The sequence below is a fragment of the Alexandromys fortis genome, unplaced genomic scaffold (assembly GCF_014885135.2).
Source record: "Alexandromys fortis isolate MF-2015 unplaced genomic scaffold, M_Fortis_MF-2015_v1.1 scaffold_14, whole genome shotgun sequence".
Taxonomy (NCBI): domain Eukaryota; kingdom Metazoa; phylum Chordata; class Mammalia; order Rodentia; family Cricetidae; genus Alexandromys; species Alexandromys fortis.
The window spans coordinates 5,656,737-5,662,301 of record NW_026067910.1 but is presented as its reverse complement, the minus strand read 5'-3'; the positions used below and the strand labels follow the sequence as shown (position 1 = coordinate 5,662,301).

Here is a 5,565-nt window from a genome sequence, read left to right as displayed (position 1 = left end):
ATATGTTGCAGACAGAACTGTTTTCATCCTAATACCTTGTAATTAAACCAGCAGTATTTTTATTTAACTTTTTATTGGTTCATTGTGGATTTCACACTATGTATCCCAATCCCACTCATCTTCCTATCTCCTCATTTCTACCTTCAGCTCTTGCAACTTCCACCCACAAAATAAAATAAAATTTAAAAGAAAAGCGCAAAACAAAAACAAACAAACAAACAAAAAACAAGAAGTCTCTCAGCGTGGATGGTGTTGGGTGAAATAGTGAGTCACACTGTATACTCTTTAGTCCATACACCTTAACTTGTAAGTGTTCATTGCAATGCTCATCGGTCTGGTTTGAGGCCTTTGGCTTCTGCTATGCCTTGGATACTGGGCACCCACTGGGTTTGCTCTTGGATATCCCATTGTTGCCTTGTGTCATAGAGATCTGGTAGCTCTGGATCTGCAGATCTGCAGGTCTGGGCTCATTACATGCTCCAACAATTCATAGATTCGGTGGATGCTGGGGTGGGCCAACTCATAGACCAGGTTCTGGATCTGGTGGAGGCTGAATTAGTCAGCCTGCCAGCTTTCCTTCACCATCACTACCTGGGAGAGCTCTCCAACACAGCCCTGGCTCTCTCACTTGATGCAGCAGACAGCAAAGAACAGGGCCAGTTCTCCTGATATTACACCCTCAGGTCCAGCCTATTCATATTTACACTGCCAAGGCCAGCTCCACTGTTTCGCCCAGTCACCTGGTGAAGGCAGAACCAGCTCTTCCATTCTCATGCCCCCCCAGGTTGGTTCTCCTGTGTGATTTAGGTGGCAAGGGGTGGGCAGTGAGGGCACATTTCCCTTACCCTTGCCATCCCTTGGCATATGAGGGAGGATGCAGCTTTCCTATTCTCATGCTCACAGGCCTGGTTACCTGCCCCCTGCCAAATGCGTAAGCTCTAGTGTACTGCACACGTGACATGTTGTGCATGCTCTGCTGTGTGCATGGACTTTAGAGCCACCAAGGGCCACACAAGCATCAGGAGTGTGGGCTGTTACCTAGGGTCAAGTTACTGTCCAAGGGTTGAGTCTCTGTTGAGGCCATGTAGATCTGAGTAATCTGTGCTGCCACTCAGGGCCATGGGGTCATCTGGGCCTAGATTGCTGTCAGTGGCCATATCAGGGTCTATGACCCTGCCATGATTGCCATTGTGTTGATGTCCATGATTCCTTTATCCTCCAAAAGCACTGAGGACAGGGCTTCACAGAGTTAGCCCTGACCCTCACTGACCAGTCTGGAGAGCAGACCCTGGACATCCTCAGGGCAGCACAGTAGAGCTGTCCCTCCTTGTGCGGGTGTGGGTGAGCAGACCCTGAAGACTGAGAGTGAGAGAGCTAGCCCCATGATCTGCCACATGGTGGTGTGGGCAAGGGAAAGCAACCCCCTTGCTCCTCACTCCTCACTGATCAATACAGATCCCATCTGTGACTGGATGATGGATTCATAGTCCTTTGCAGCAGCCTGGGCTCAGGTGTCACCATGAACCTGGTTGGCAGTGCAGGTCATTTAAAACGGCATGGACCCAATAGCAGCATGGGCCTTGAACCCCCATATGTCTCTAGGTGTGAGCCCAGATCCTGGGCATCCACACTAAAACCACCATATGTTTAATCTTTGACTTTTATGTTTTTACTACAAGCTAAGATCTGTTATATTAATTTTAAAAGGCATAAATGTTTTATATGACACTTCTGTTTATTTCACACAGCACATTTGAACAGTCATATTGATTTTGAAAGCAATTAATTAAAATTAAGTATAAGATTAAATGGATTTTTAGTGTTTATTTGATCCTGTATTAATTAAAGGTAAAGAAAATGTGAACTATAGAAGAATCTCTGAAGACTACAAGACAAGTTTTATGTTTTTTGTTATACTATTTTTGTGAAATATACCATTGCTAATAGCTAACTTTAAAATCAATGTTATTGCCAGTAATCAAAACATAAGTTAATTATATTGTTCGAGAATTGTGGCTTATAATTCATAGTTAAGTGAGTGGAAGAAATTAATTTTAATATTTAAGTATGGCCTTTGGTTAGTACATTTTTATATGATTGATTCACGTGGTAATTAAAATTCTACTCCTCATTTATATCCCAGATTAACTTTAAGGGAATGTTTTTCATGTTCCTGTTGAATATTCTGTCAAATCTTTCATTCTGATCCACAGTCAAGTGATGCTTCCAGTCTCCAATGGTTCCTAATGGGAGAAGCACAGGATAACACCTACATAAGTAGCAGTATCAGAGCATAGTCCACCCAACTCACTCTACTCTCTACAGCTGACACTGCACATCCCTCTCAGGAGAGTTAGCTTGACTATCTCTCCTCTCATTACAGAAGAAACTTCACGAGTAGCAACAAAATAAATAGATATCACTAGCTACTACCACTGAGTTGTAGCCAATTTTTAGAATAAAAACCTTAAAAGTTAAAAATATATATTAGAATTTTAAAAGTACATTTTACAATGTGCCAATCATTATACTAAGAAAACACTGAGACTTCAAACACAGTATATTTCAAACACAGTCTTTTGAGGTATATGCTGTTTGGTTCTTTATTTTTAAACAGAAAAAAATGAGACCCAGAGGGTTTTAGCAAATTAAGTCAAGGCTACATAGATCTTCAGAGTGGTTACTGTTGTGGTTTTACTGAGTATGAATTTGAAATGATCACTACACTAGTTAAAATGAAAACAGTCATTTAGGGTCCTTAGCTGTCCGAGAGGATGACATTATTATTTGATTTGGAACGGATGGTGAGCTATCATGGGTAAGACATTTAGGCTTGCTGAGAAATGAGATGTGAGAATTGATGTTAAGTGGCAGAAGAGACAAAATAAAAGAGTTCGTGAAAAATATAAAAACCCAGCAATATTTAAAATAAGCTAATACAACAATGATAAGTTAAAATGGTATCAAGAGGGAAATGTTCATTCTTACTCATATCTCTGGGCATATAATGAGATCATAATAAGTTTATTGCCTGTTTACTTTATTGAATTCATGTCAGATAAAGTTATTATGACATAACTCTAATTTTTATGATGTAAAAACCCTCATACATCAGGAAGCAGCATTTTAAACTTTGTTTTCAATATAGATAGACAGTAAGTTTACTTGTCCAATATCCTATAAAAATAGTAAATAAATTGTTCTTGTCTAAGCAGTATATCCCCATGTCGTAATCCTAGTTTTCAGGGAGCATGTGCAGTAGAGACAGGAGGATTATAAATTTAAGGGAGCTGTGGTTGCTTAGACTACACTGAGAAACACACGTTCTCTCTCTCTCTTTGAAATACACACACACACACACTCCCAACTAAACAAGATAAAAAACCAAAATAAAGCAAAATAAAAAAACAACTCCAACAAAACAATAGCACAATATCAATTAGAGTCTTAACTTCTAACACATCTATTTCCTAGGACAAGACCACTGACATACTTTAAAGATTCATTTGTGTGGCCTAAAAAGAAGGAAAGTCATATGTATTTAGTAAATGAAATTGTCAGATTCTTAACTAAAACTACTACAAAGCCTTCAAATTCTCTGTCAACTAAAATGCTTGAAATTTCCAAATGTCATTATGTCATTATCACCTGAAGAAATATTTTAGAAACATGTATTATTTCTTCAAAGTATTCTAGGAACACTCAACATTATTTTTTTTTGCTATTACAGACTAGTAAATATCACCTTTGCGGAGGAATGTTCCCTGATCATTTCTTGTCCCAATTTCCTTTTTTATAATATCTTCATAATTTGCTCGCGGGTCAGATTTCATGTTCTGAAATGTAGCTTGTCTCACAACAGCATCCACATCTTCTTCACTCAGTTCTTTTTCCAGAAAACTGCAGATTTTAAGCACTGAGCCCCTGAGGTCCTGAAAAAGTCGTGGGTTAAGAAGTTACCGACCTTATAATGGTGGTGTGAGTTACAGCCAGTGTGTAACATGAACAGGTAGGATTTACTTTTGGAATGCAAAGATTGTTCAACACATGAAAACATCATAGAAATGGGGTGAAGTAAAACTGAAATTATTTATTGTAATTGTTACAGAATAAACCGTTAATAAAACACAGCTCTTTTGAGACTGTAGCCTAAGCTGGCCTGGAATGTCAGTATGAAGTCTATGCGGCTCTCAAAGTTAGGCATGGTCTTCCATTAGTAGTGTCCCATGGGCTTGGATTAGGGGTTGGAGCTACTAAATCATAATGTGTGTGTATGTGTGTGTGTGTTTGTGTGCATGTATGCATGTGAGCATACAACGTGCTTGGTGCATGATGGGAGATTGTGCCACATGGGTGGAGCTCAGAAGACAAATTTAAGGAGTTATTTTTGGCCTTCCACCTTTTATGGAGGCTGTGAGAATTGAATTTTGGTTGTCAGGTACACATTGGAAGCCCCTTTATCTGCTTAGCCATGTCGCCAGCCAAGGTACACTTAGGGAGTTTTTACTTTGTGCATTTACTTTTTGCCTTCTTTTTCAATTCATAGGCTCCACAAAAAGGTCAGTCCTTGTTTACTCTTGTTTTGGAGTCTGTCACAGAGAAGCCATTCACTTAGTTTTCATTAATCAGTATTTCAATAAGTACCAGAATTTGGTGAACTTTAACTATTTTTCTTTGATTTACACAGCATTTTAAGATACTGTTTAATTGAGACCAATCAAAAAATATTCTATAGATTCATAAAAATGGAGAACTTGTCTCATCTGTCAAATAATTTTCTATGGCTGTAATTGTCCACAATTTACAGTAGTTACATGCCTCATTGCTGTTTGCTGGCCTTTAGTAGTGAGCATGGGAAACTTTAGTGAAGTGGGTTATCAAGTTAAGTCTAGCCTCCCTGAGAATATAGCCAAAAGAAATGAAGTCACCATTCAAAACCTTACTGTTATCTAGTGTTATTGCTACGCATCTTCAGCTTCGAGATATGGACTTGGCCTAATGTCCACCAATAGATGAAACAGTAAAGAATTTATGATATATGTCAAATACAATATATTATTAGTATAACAATAAATATATTATGTATTTATATTATATAATAAAATATATTATTATTCAGACATTAAAAATGAAATGAAATACTGTCATCTGCAGTAAAATGTATGAAGGAAGTTAAGTGTCAGGAGCCACTTCAGGCTTCTCACCGGGCCTTAGGTGGAAATCTTGAGACAGAAAACTTAAAATTAACTAAGACATTGTGTGCTCACCTTGGAGATTCAAGCTTCAGCCAGCACCTCAGAGTGTCTTCTTTGTTTGCTGCTTATCACTAACAGCAGGTGTTCTAATCACTGACCTTGCAACTGCCCCTCTTTTCCTTTCCTCCTTCCCCCTTCCCCAGTTCCCTCTGCCCAAGCTCCTCACTGAGGAGTATTTAAGACATAGAACTTGCTTCAATTAACGAGATGCCTTGACAAAAGAATACTGCTTGGCATCTCTCTCTCTCTCTCTCTCTCTCTCTCTCTCTCTCTCTCTCTCTCTCTCTCTCTCTCTCTCTCTCTCTCTCTC

The 5,565-nt window shown here is 38.9% G+C and overlaps 1 long non-coding RNA gene and 1 pseudogene across 2 annotated transcripts in view; one reads left to right on the top strand and one right to left on the bottom strand.

Moving 5' to 3' along the window:
• Nucleotides 1–150: 150 nt before the first annotated feature.
• LOC126499024 (amine sulfotransferase-like) overlaps nucleotides 151–5,565 on the bottom strand; it is a 279,216-nt pseudogene continuing 273,801 nt past the window's right edge.
• The window catches only part of LOC126499026 (uncharacterized), a 135,103-nt gene continuing 133,424 nt past the window's right edge, over nucleotides 3,887–5,565 (top strand). The window contains exon 1 of one of the 2 annotated variants that reach the window (XR_007590952.1): nucleotides 3,887–4,009. This is a non-coding gene — a long non-coding RNA (uncharacterized lncRNA). The remainder of the gene's footprint in view (nucleotides 4,010–5,565) is intronic. The other variant, XR_007590951.1, reaches the window with a different exon arrangement.